This window comes from Scylla paramamosain, chromosome 42 (assembly GCF_035594125.1).
Source record: "Scylla paramamosain isolate STU-SP2022 chromosome 42, ASM3559412v1, whole genome shotgun sequence".
Classification (NCBI taxonomy): Eukaryota; Metazoa; Arthropoda; class Malacostraca; order Decapoda; family Portunidae; genus Scylla; species Scylla paramamosain.
Window position 1 is genome coordinate 5,347,501 of NC_087192.1, and position 12,500 is coordinate 5,360,000.

Here is a 12,500-nt window from a genome sequence, read left to right on the forward strand (position 1 = left end):
TAACTTTTTACTTTTTTTTTTATTATTGATATTATTAATATTGGCGTAAACAAATAATAGTAAGTAGTAGTAGTAGCAGCAGCAGTATTATTATTATTGTTATTATTATTATTATTATTAATAGTAGTAGTAGTAGTAGTAGTAGTAGTAGTAGTAGTAGTAGTAGTAGTAGTAGTAGTAGTAGTAGTTCAAACGGTGGAACGAGACATCCATAATTTCCACCTACGAATTGTGATCAATGTTTATAGTGCAATGTTTATAATGTTTACACTTTCGAATGACAGAATTATACAGTTTCGTTGGAGGGACCTGCCGGCGCGTATATTGATAGGTTGTGTACATAAAACTTTTGTCAAAGAGTCAGTAAATTAACGATGTAAACTAACTTTCATGATCATCACACGTGAGTAATGTAATTGCACTTTTGTAAACTCGAGTGAAAAATTAACGTGAAAGAGTTCTCGTTTAGATAAGGTCGACTGTGAGAGTTGTCAATAACATCATTAATAGATATGAATCTGTCAGTCAGTCACTTTGGAAGGAAGAAGGAAAGGAACCAAAGAAGCAAGCAAAGAATGAAGGAAAGAAGGAAAGAGGGAGGGAAAGAAGGAGGAAGAGAAGAAAGGAAGGAAGGAAGGAAGGAAGGAAAATAGATAGATAGGTAGATAGATAAGTAGATGGCTAACATACTAACTAACTAATCAACTTACTAAATATCCAACTAAATGACTTATTAACCATCTAAATGAATGAATAAACAAGCACTTTTCTTCCAGTTCAAAGTCTACAGCGTATATTTGCAACTTTTTTTTATTCTCTCCTTTGCATTTAATATTCTCAAAACAAGAAATATGATGAGGACTACGTGTAATTTCCAGAGCGAGGCGGCGTGAAATGGAAGCTGTCAGTAATACGCAGTTTATTCGCCAACCTTCACTCATAACTGACGCTGGAACGCTGAGGTGAAAAAAAAATCATTAAATTCAAGCTTGAGTCACACGCTACACGACAAAATCTCCACATCACTTAAAAAGGAAGAGACAGACACAGCGAATTGCATCCCGTCCCATATTTTAATGAGTTTTGTAGTGATAGTGGTAGCGGTGGTGGTGGTGATGGTGGTGGTGCTGGTAGTTTATTGTTGTTGTTGTTGTTGTTGTTGTTGTTGCTCTTCTTGTTTTTGTTGTTCTTGTTGTTATGGTGGTGGTATTAGTATTATCATTAGTAGTAGTAGTAGTAGTAGTAGTAGTAGTAGTAGTAGTAGTAGTAGTAGTAGTAGTAGTAGCGGCAACAGCAGTAGCAACAGCAGCAGCAACAGCAGCAGCAGAATTGACAGTTGTTATCATTTGGTAAATACAATTCCTTCCCAGTGTTAATTGTCAAACTTTGTAAGACATTCACATATTTGATAAAGAAGACACAGCCCTTGTTGACAGAAGGTATGTTTGAAGCAGCACATTTCTTATTTCCCATTGATGATGCCGAATTCATGGTACACTATTACTCAAATTGCGAAAACACCCTTGAGAACTCCAGGAAGTTCCATTGAAGCTTGTTAAAGGTAATCGAGATGAGACACCGGAACATCTCAATGCAAGCTCTCTGATGAACCTGAGCGAACGTGAAACAGTGAATATGAAGCACCATCCTTGAGAGCCGCGTTACCTCCAACAGGTGGCAGTGGGCGCTGACTAGGCAGAGGATGGGGAGTATAGAGAAGAGGCGGAGGGGAGATGTGCCGAGAAAGAGGTGAGCTTTCAAGGCCACAAACTCCAAGTAAGTTGAAGGGTGAAGGATGCAGAGAGTGGAATGAGGAGGCTGGAGGGAAGTGCCAGGAGTAACGAAAGGGAGAGACAAGCTTTCAAGGCCACTAAAAATCCTTCCCACTCAGTTTTCATTGTTATAAATATTTACGCATTAATGTTCTTATGTAACGAAAAAACCCGCGAGATTCGTAATGGCAAGGCTTTGTAATAATCAGGTTCATTGTTTTATGATGAGAGAACGAAAAACATGTAAGATTCCTAATTACAAGATTACAAGTCTCGTTTTAAAAGACACCGTGGTGATTTCCTCTTGACGAACACAACAACTGACACGTTAAGTGCATGTGACACGCTCCTAGAAAATTAATATATTCCTTTTTTTCCCTTTCTTCCTTCCTTCCTTCCTTAATTTCTTACAAATACTTAAGTGCGAAAAAAAAAAAATTTCTCCTATAAAAAGTAAGAATAGCAAACAAAAGCCAATTCTGATGCAAGGTTAAGTCGTAGGAAGAGGGAAACACGCACACACATATTGCTGCACCGACTCCACGCAAGGATTATTATCGAGATCAAATTACCTTCCTCCTAAATTACTTGCCGCTCATTCTCTCATGCAGGCGAAGAAAGGAGGAGGCTGACCAGGGCGGGAGGGAAGAAGGTGGAGAGAGAGAGAGAGAGAGAGAGAGAGAGAGAGAGAGAGAGTTCCGAGGAGGAGAGAGGTTGTGGTAGAGTGTTGTTGGGAGAATGTGGAAGGTGAGAAAGTTTGGGAGAGTAACGTGGATGGAGGGAAACAGTGTATTGGGAAGAGGTAGTGAAGGGAGGTGGTGATTGAGAGAGGACAGAGAGAGAGATTTGAGAAGGAGATATAAAAAATACAGCTTTCTCAATTGGTTAAAAGTATGTTTAATGTACAATAGATTTCTTACTCAATAAACTAGCTAACGAACTACCCACGTTTCCACGGCACGTTCATTCCTTCCTCCTACACCTTTTCTCTGCTTCACACCCCTCAGCATCCTCTCAGTCGATAACATTGAGTAACTTTGGCGACCTCTAACACTACCACAAAGGTGAAGTAGTCTCTTTCTGCAGCTACCCGGTGACCTGTAACTAAATTCTGCACCGAAAGGCAACTAACCAGTTGTTCGATGCGTAACAAAACATTTGCCCCGAGTGAGGATCGAACTCACGACCTTGAGATTATGAGACTCACGCGCTGCCTACTGCGCCATCGAGGCACATTGGTAGAAGGCCCCGTAATTCAGGAACGCTTTGCTTTCTCACCATGACTCTCTTCAAAAGCCACAGAGATGATTAACCGGGTTCTCAAGAGTTTTCCTCCTGTTAATAATGTAGAAATTTTGTTAACCTGTGACTAAAACCGTAAAAACATCCTTGAAAATCCGTGGTACTTCAACTAGAACCTTTTAAAATAGTGGAGGTGCGGCGCAGAAGTGTTTCAGGGTACGACCCTATAAGTCCCTCTAGTTGTCTCGTGTCTGTCTATCCTTTTTTTCTTAACCACCTTTCCCTACATTCTTAGGTACTTGATAGTTCGTCCCAACTTTAGTACGGAATTATGACCCATAATATTTTTGTTTTCTCATGAAAGACTTTTCTTTTTTTTCCATTGGTGTTGCAGGATTCTTGTCAAACCATCACTAGAATTACGAAAATATAGTTAGAAATCTCAATAACAGAACCCTCAATAACCTTTCCTATGGCCTACCAAGATTACTCGAGGTGAGGTGTCGAGATGAAGCACCGAAGCATTTGAGAAAGCCGTCCTCTGTCCATCTCCGTCTCTCTCAGTATTGCTCCGCTGGGAAGTGTAAGCAGAGAACTTGGCGCGGCGCGGTGCTGGAGTATTGCTTAAGTTGACGCTTGTGCTGCCTTATGGGTAAAGTTAAGCGCCTTCCCTCGCTAGAAAGGTGCGTGCCGGCGAGGACTGGTTCGGCTCATCTGGGCGGAAGGTGCAGCGTGCTGGATGGAGTATGTGTGTGATTTACTGAACTTCCGGTAGATGGCGGGAGAATATCAAAGGTGCTCATTTCTTTCTCCAACTCCGTAAAATTGTCTTTCCTCTTCCATGCGTGTCGTCGTCCTTTCTTTGTTCTCATTCTCCTCTTTTCCTTTTATTCTTTATTGCCTTTTTCTCTCCGTCATCGTCTTTTTCCGCTTTCCCTTTTATTCTTGACTGTCCTTTCTCCTATGTTTCTCGTATTCCCAGTTTCTTTTCCCTCGTTATCATTCTTCTATCTTCTCTTTTTCATTACTTTCCGCCATGGTCTTCTCTGTTTTCTTTTCCCCGTTTCCTCCTGTTTTTTTTTTCTTTCCTGTTTTCATCCATTTTTCCCTCCTCCTCACACTCTTGTCAGCTCTCCTTCACACGTTTCCTTCTTTCCTTCTTTTTCTTTTATTTTATCTCCAACATGTGCCTTGTCTTCTCCCTCTTTTTTCCTTCTTTCCTCCTTGTTTTGTCTCCTCCACACACTTTCCCATCCATTTCCCTCTTTCTTTCTCGTCTTCTCTTCTCCACACTCCTCTCTTCTCTCCTTCCCCCTCCTCCTTCCTTCACACTCACTCCAATCCTATACCTTCCCGCCTTCCTTCATCGTGTGGTATTTGCGGGTGAAATGAGACCTCCAGATGCTTCGGTGCTTCATATTCATTGGTCCGGTAAGTGATTCAAATTGCGCTTCACTGCTTTACAATTCATGTAGCCTCGTCTCGTTAACTGTTTCATTTTTTTTTTTATGGATCCAAATGAATCTCTGTGGTTCTCTCTCTCTCTCTCTCTCTCTCTCTCTCTCTCTCTCCACAAAGACGCCTTTCTTGACATTCTTGATAGTGACATTTAACCTTGACGTCTCTTTAAGTACCCCACTGAACAACACCAACATTCCCTCAAGGTAAATACGCATTTTTTTCCTCCCACGTAATTACCTCCATCACCACCACCACCACCACACAACACAGCAAAAACATTCATAATTAAAACATGAAGGTGAAAATAAGAACAGATTACTCTAACAACAATTTGCATTTACATGAAGATATTATAGAGTGAAGAGTAGTAAATTAAGACTCTCTCTCTCTCTCTCTCTCTCTCTCTCTCTCTCTCTCTCTCTCTCTCTCTCTCTCTCTCTCTCTCTCTCTCTCTCTCTGACCCTCATTTCCGGAAACTAATAGCAGATCAGTTGCAATTACTTACGTGGACCTCCAGGGGACTTAGTTGCTGTGGGAAAAAATAAATAAATAAAATAGAAGTAATAGAAACGAGGATAGAGGAAAGAGGAAAATGGAAAAGATAATTGGATGCGGAACTGGAGGAAGGTAGTGGAGAGAAGGAAGGGAAACGAGACACTAAAGAGGTGGAAGATGGACAGGATGAATGTGGATACGGTGAGAGGAGGGGACGGGTGGAAAGTGGATGAGAAAGGGACCAGTAGAGAAGTGGAAGGGAAAAGAAATAGGAGTTAGAGGAGGACGTGAAAGAAGACAATTAAGAGAGGGAGAATGGGAAAGGAAACAAATAAGAGGAAGAGAGGTAGAAGGGACGGGGGAAAAGGAGGAAAGATGAATGATGAAGGAGACGGATGATGAAGGGGAAAGGAAAGGAAACATGAGAAGGAGGAGGGCGGGAAAGAAGATAGGAGAGAGGGGAGGAAGAGGGAGATAACGAGACAGAGAGATAGAAGGGAAAGGAGGGAAGAAAAAAGGAAACTTGTAGAGGAGATAAGAGGAGGGAGAAATGTAAACGAAGACATGAAGAGAGGAGGAAGGGAAAGAAAACAAAAGGAAAGAAAAGAAGACAAAGATAAAAAGAAAAGGAAACAAGGGTAGGCGAAGGTAGAGAGAGAGGACAGGGAAAGGAGAAGGGAGGAAACGGTGATAAGAAGAGAGGCAGATGGGAAATGAGAGAGAGAGATGAGGAGAGGATGAAGGGAGATGCAGAGGATGATTGGAATAGAGACAGGAAGGAAGGAAGGAAGGAAGGAAGGAAGGAAGGAAGGGAAGGGAAGGAAGGGCGGGTACATTTGACCAATCTTAGGAAGCCGTGTCACATTTGATTAATTCCACATGATTCGCTGGATGATGTGGTGGTGGTTGTAGTGGTGGTGGTGATGGTGGTGGTAGTGAATGAGGGGTAATGGTACTTCAGGCTCATGAGGTGATGGGGATGACAATTACAGTTTGGTTATGGGGTGATGGCTTCTTGCAGCTTCCCTTCTTATGTTCCTATAATAGCTGTAATGTTATAATGGTGATGGTTGAGTGATGGTAATGTAATGACAGTGATTAAGAGTGATGGTGCAGCAGCAATGTTTGTATAGTGACAGTATGGTGAAAACTGCACTGGTCTCTCAAGGTGATGGTTAGCATGCTGTGGCGGTGTGGTGCTTATCCTTACGTGCGGTGGTGATAGTCGCGGTGGTGGTGGTGGTGGTGATGGTGTACATACGATGATAATATAATGAAGGTGATGATCATACAAGTACTTTATCATGCTTCATTGTATTGTAGTAATGTATTTACTATTTCAATAATGATTAGTGATGATTTAAGAGTGATTTATGATAACGCAAAAAAAAAAAAAAAAAATGTATGGTGTGTGTGTGTGTGTGTGTGTGTGCTGGAGGGGCGGTGTTGCGTGCATGTGTTGCGTGCGTGTGTGCTTAAAAGCCTTTGAAAATCTGTAGGTTATGTTTCCTGAAAATTGAAGAGAAACAACCACTTGTCCGTCCACCATGAATATGAGAGAGAGAGAGAGAGAGAGAGAGAGAGAGAGAGAGAGAGAGAGAGAGAGAGAGAGAGAGAGAGAGAGCAATAACAGGGATTCTTTCTACGTAATCAGGAGACAAGGAGCAGCGATACACAAAGAGAAAGAATGAGAAGAATGAGAAGGACAAGGAAAAGAGAGAAAGGGAAAATAGTTGGAACGAGGAGGTACAAGACAAGACAGGAAAAAAAAAATAAGTGGGAATGAAGGAGTAAGAGGAAATAGGAAAACAATGAGAGGAACTGAGAGGAGAAGAAAAAGTGAGAGAAAGAGAGAGAGAGCATTAATTACAAAGAGATAGATTAGGAAAGAAAAACAATAGGGATGAAAACGTGAAAGGAATGCAGTTGGAAAGAAAAATATTAAAGGAAATAGGAGCAGGTATGAAAAGAGAATGAAAAAATGGTGTTGCAATGATTTTTCATGAAAGAGAATAGACGAGAGACGGAAAAAATTAGTAGAAATAAGAGGCAGGGGAAAGAGAAAATAAGGAAACCGAATACTAATTAAAAGGAAAAAGAAAGAGGGATAAAACGAACATAAAAAAAAGTGGAAAAACAAGACAGAATGAAAGAATAAAGGGAAAACAAAAATATATGTACTAGAAATAAGACGAAAGTAAAAGGATAAAGCACATAGAAGGAATTAAATAATAACACATGAGAAAGGGAGAGAAAAGAAGCACGGAAAAATGACAGAAAAACAAGTAAGAATGAAAAAGATAAAGATGACAAAAAAGGAGGGAATAAATAGAAATATGAAAAAAGTAAAAGAAAAAAATAAAAGAAATAGAAGAATAACAGGGAAAAGGAGGAGTTATTAAAGGAACACAAAAGAAAAGACAGAAAAAAACAAGTAAGATTGCAAGGATAAAGGAGGAGAAGAAAAGAATAAGAAGAAATAAGTGGAAAGTGAAAGCAAAAATAAGAGGAAATGGAAGAATACTAAGATTCACAACAAAGAAGGAAAAAACATAGAAGACTAAAAAAGAAAAAAAAATCAATGTAAGAAATAATTAAAAAAGGAAAAGAATAATAAAGAAAAAAAAGAAGGAACAAGTAGAAATAACAGAAAAAAATAAATTAAAAACAAATGAAAGAACAACACTCAAAGAAAACGGAGCTCAGGACACGAAAGAAGAGAAGCATTTATAACCAAATAAAACCAAAAGAACCCTTTACTTGCTTTTGTGTGGCGCTCTTAGGAGGACAAAGTGGAGAAGCAAGACATTCCCCCTTTTACTGAGATGTTAGCACGTCACGGATGATTTGTGGCGAGGATAAACATTGCAAGAGGAAGCAGAGGGGAGGGAGGGAGGCAAGGCAAGGAAGGTTGGGCTGGGCTAATGGCAGGAAGGAGAGAGAAGGGGGAAAGGAAGGGTAGGATGGTGAAGAAAGGTGCAAAGAGAGAGAGAGAGAGAGAGAGAGAGAGAGAGAGAGAGAGAGAGAGAGAGAGAGAGAGAGAGAGAGAGAGAGAGAGAGAGGTATGGGTGTTATGTAAGAAAGGGAGAGGAGAAGGTAGGATGTAGAAAGAATGAATAGATTGACGAAAAGAAAGATAGATAGATAGATAGATAGACAGACAGATAGATAGATAGATAGATAGATAGATAGATAGATAGATAGAGAGAGAGAGAGAGAGAGAGAGAGAGAGAGAGAGAGAGAGAGAGAGAGAGAGAGAGAGAGAGAGAGAGACTCCGTGCTACCTGTTGCAGCACTCTCATCTGAACACGCTTCCCCATCTCTCTCTCTGTCTCTCTCTCTCTCTCTCTCTCTCTCTCTCTCTCTCTCTCTCTCTCTCTCTCTCTCTCTCTCTCTCTCTCTCTCACCTGTGGCGGGCTGCTTCAGGTGATCAGGGCCTTGACGCTCGGAGGCTGCAGTAGAGACGATCGATGCCCTCAGTTGGGGGAAGAGGAGGAGGAGGAGGAGGAGGAGGAGGAGGAGGAGGTGGGATGAAAGGAGAGGCAGGAGGCGGGAGGCGGGAAACGGTCTGAGCTGGTGATTTGAGTCAACGAAATGGGCGGTGAATGTGATTACAGCGGTGGTGATGGCAGGAGCGGGGAGAAGTGTTGACAGTGGCGGAGCAGTGGTGGCGCGTCGAGTGAAGGAGTGAAGAGCGAAAGGAGGAAGGGTGCACTGGTGGTGTGGCGGTGTGATCATGGTGGCCTGAGTAACAGTGGCACGGAACAGCAGTGGCGGCAGCTTAGTCCTGGTTATTGTGTTGCTAGTGTCACAGCTTGAGGGAAGTAATTTGGGCATTCATAATCATCCCGCACTACTTTAGAAACTCCTGTTAGTATTTCTAGGAGTGTAGCGGCAGCAGCAGGAGTGTATTCAACTGTACTGTTACGTATAGAGCCTTCGTATTAGTTGAGGGAGTGTCGCGTCAGTGGCAGGAGTGCAGAGCGAATTGTTGCAATGTAGCTAAAGCACAGGGTATTCAGCGGGTATTCATGCACTTGGCAGCTCTCTTCGTGCGTAAGTCTGCCGATATTGGGCCGCAAGATAATGCCTTGTTTGTACCGCTACACTACCGCGTTTCAATATTGCCTTGTTCTTCCTTATGTGTGTGTTTAGAGAGAGAGAGAGAGAGAGAGAGAGAGAGAGAGAGAGAGAGAGGCCATGCACACACACACACACACACACACTCTCTCTCTCTCTCTCTCTCTCTCTCTCTCTCTCTCTCTCTCTCTCTCTCTCTCTCTCTCTCTCTCTCAGACCGCAATGCTCGGTATGACCGTGCCGTGTTGTGAATCTTTTATTTTGCTTTTACTCTGCAACGCTTTTATCAGAAACCTTTTTCATCTTCCTCACTCTCTCTCTCTCTCTCTCTCTCTCTCTCTCTCTCTCTCTCTCTCTCTCTCTCTCTCTCTCTCTCTCTCTCTCTCTCTCTCTCTCTCTCTCCTTTTCTTCCCTTGCTGTGCCTCATCTATTTTTTTCTGTGCTATTCTGTTCTGTTGTCTTATTTGATCTTATTTCCTGTCCTGTCCTCTCCTCTTATTTTATCTTATTTCCTCTCTCTCTCTCTCTCTCTCTCTCTCTCTCTCTCTCTCTCTCTCTCTCTCTCTCGCAGTAAGCTGATTGCGACCCTTCCTCTCCCTGGTCTCATCCGCCTCTCGCTGCCCTATGTCACCTAATTCCTTGCCTACCTCCCTCGCCGGCCGCAGATGAATGTGCATGAGGGGACCCTCGCACTGCACACGGCGGGTCTCATTGCACTACTGGAGGAAGCGAGTCTTTGTATTATGCACCGCGACCCAGACATTAGGACATAAGGGCATAAGGGAAGCTGTAAGATGGCATTATGTCTGTATATGATAGTCTCTGTGTAATTCTTATCTAGTATTTTAAAGTTTCCTCTTTTCTCAACACTCCACCTCCGTCATGCAAGGGTTAAGCTATATTTTCAGTCTTTCGTTAATTTTACGGGTATATTCTGGTACTCCATGGCTGTTTCTGTATTTCCTCCTGCCTGTGACTTGAACTCTTTCAGGAGGGAATTTTCAAGACGCCTCAGTGTAATTTTGCACTTGTTTTCGGCTTGTATTCTCGAGTAATGGGGACTTTCAGCAGCTTATCATATATAAAAAAAATGTATATTGAGTTTATTTCATTCTTTTATCATTATTTGAGAGAACCACTTTCTTCTTATCTTCCTTTTTTTATTTATTTATTTATTTATTTATTTATTATTTTTTTATAAAGGTTACTCTCGTTACTTCTTGTCCTAATCTCATTGCTAACCCTAAAGGTCTCTACATCGTCTTTGTTATGTCAACTTACGCCACCTTAATTCGTCTTATTACCTCACAGAGACATAAACATCTGGTACCCTCTCTCCTGAGCTTATGCTATTACGGAAGGTTGGAAAACAATAAGCAAGAATGAAAATAGCAAGAAAAAGGAGGGGAAAGATGAGAAGGAACAAGATCGGAAAGAAAGGATGCAGAGGAAACGTGTAGGTAGTAGGAGAGGGTAAAATAAAAGGTGTGGAAAATGACGAGTGTGAGGAAAAGAAAGATTGGAAAAAGGACAAGAAGAGTGAGGGAAATAATGAAGAAGAATAAGGTTAAGAAGGAAATAAAGGGAAACGAGCAGCTGTTACAAGAGAAAAAGAGAGGTGAATAATGAGCAGTGAATGTGAGGGAAGGGAAGTTGGAAAAAGATATAAGAAAGAGAGAGGGAGAGAGAGAGAGAGAGAGAGAGAGAGAGAGAGAGAGAGAGAGAGAGAGAGAGAGAGAGAGAGAGAGAGAGAGAGAGAGAAGTGAGGAGAAAATAACCTGTAGCAAAAAATAGATAAATAAATAAATAAAACAAATAGGTAAGAAAAAAGGGAAAATAGAAGAGAGGTGAAGGTTGAGGAATGAAAGAGGGAAAGGCAAGAAAACTGGATAAGAATGAGGGAAACAAAGGAAATACCTACATTACTCGTGTAGAGAGAGTCCTACTGTATTTCCTCTTTCCCCTTTACACTTTCCCTTCCCCTCTACCTCATAATCTTCAACATTTCCTAAAATAAATAGACAAAATACAAGAAAATCATCCTCCTGAAGGTGCAAAAGCTACTGACGAGGACTCAGGCGCGGCTAGGGACGGTTTGCACTCGGTAGATACAAAGAGAAGAGCCTCAGGTGAAGGGAGTGGCGTGATGCGATTATTGTGGCGCTGCGGTCGTGTGGGAGAGGGACTTACTGTTTGCTTGCTGGACTGCAGGAATAGCGTGCTGGGGCTTAGGGAGACACGGGTTGGGGAAGGGAACGGATGGGAGTTGGGGGGCGTGTACTGTGTGGTATGCTGTGTTGGTGGTGGTGGTGGTGAAGGTGGATAGGGTTTGCTGTGGTAGGAGGGATGGTGAGTAATGGTGGTGATAGGGGAGAAGTAATGTGGGTGAAGGTTAACTATGTGGTGGGTGAGGAATGGTGGTACTGACGGTTGTGTTGGTGGTGGAGCCAAGGAAGGATGGTTAGGGGGCAGTACTAGTAGTGGCATGGGGAGTGTGGTGGTGGTGGTGGTGGTACTAATGGTGGTGAGGAAGATGGTGTCATATTTTTGGGTAGTAGTGGTTGTGGTGGTGCAGGTGTAGAAACTCGTGGTTGAAGGTGTTTTTATGATTCCAGTGACATTTTAACAAGAACTCTGTATTACCAATAGGAAAAAAAGCCATAAGAACCTGATAAACCATGTCTGTGGCCTTTGAAAACAGCAATAATAACTATACAACCCCCAAATCGCGCAGGGTAGTCACTATAAAATGTGCAGCGCGATGGCATTCCCTCGACACAGTTGCCAAAGCAGACGTGATGATGAGCGCCGGGAGGGAGAGCTGTAAAGAGACCAGGCAAGGACGAGCGAGCACAGGCGATTCCAGCGGCTTAGTGCAACAATGTGACTGTTTTCAAAGAGACGCTTGCTTCCCATCGCCACGTGGAGAGCTCAGCGAGACATTTGTTCCTGGATAAGTCTCTGTGTGTGCGTGACGGTGGGAACGCGGCCACATGCTCATTACAACACTAGGTAATAGAGAAATATACTAGCCGTTATTTTGTTTTGAGTTTGTTGGTATGGAGAGAAGATTGAATAGTCATTTCTTCGTATACTTGCCTTTATTTTGTTATTAGTGTGTTGGTATAGAGGGAAGATCGAATACTAATTTCTTCATATATTGGTCCTTTACGTTGTTATTAATTTGTCGGACTATATGGAGAGAGGAAGATCGAATATCATTTTCATCCCTCGCTCGCCATTATACTGTTGCGGAAGGAAGATCAAATACTAATTACTACAGTCTGGCTTGAAAAGTTTCCTTCGTTACATTCCTCCTTCATTTCTTCATACACTCATTATTCTTCCATTACTCTTTTGGTGTATACGGAGAGAAAACCGAATACTAATTTCAATCCCCACGGAAAGTTTCATCACAAGCCATCAAATCACCAATATCACCCTCATTAT

At 42.1% G+C, this 12,500-nt stretch overlaps 1 long non-coding RNA gene and 1 other non-coding gene across 16 annotated transcripts in view; one reads left to right on the plus strand and one right to left on the minus strand.

The window, feature by feature from the left end:
- The window catches only part of LOC135093298 (uncharacterized), a 116,547-nt gene that overhangs the window by 86,143 nt on the left and 17,904 nt on the right, over positions 1-12,500 (plus strand). For 3 of the 15 annotated variants that reach the window (XR_010263294.1, XR_010263303.1, XR_010263298.1), the window contains exon 1: positions 3,795-3,809. The exons of 2 other annotated variants lie outside the window; for them this stretch is intronic. This is a non-coding gene — a long non-coding RNA (uncharacterized LOC135093298). Of the gene's footprint in view, positions 1-1,693; positions 1,777-3,576; positions 3,698-3,794; positions 3,810-4,430; positions 4,446-12,500 lie in introns of those variants that run through there. 10 more of the 15 variants (XR_010263289.1, XR_010263293.1, XR_010263296.1 and 7 more) reach the window with 9 other exon arrangements.
- Positions 2,932-3,004, minus strand: Trnam-cau (transfer RNA methionine (anticodon CAU)). The gene has a single exon. It is a non-coding gene; the product is annotated as a tRNA-Met (tRNA).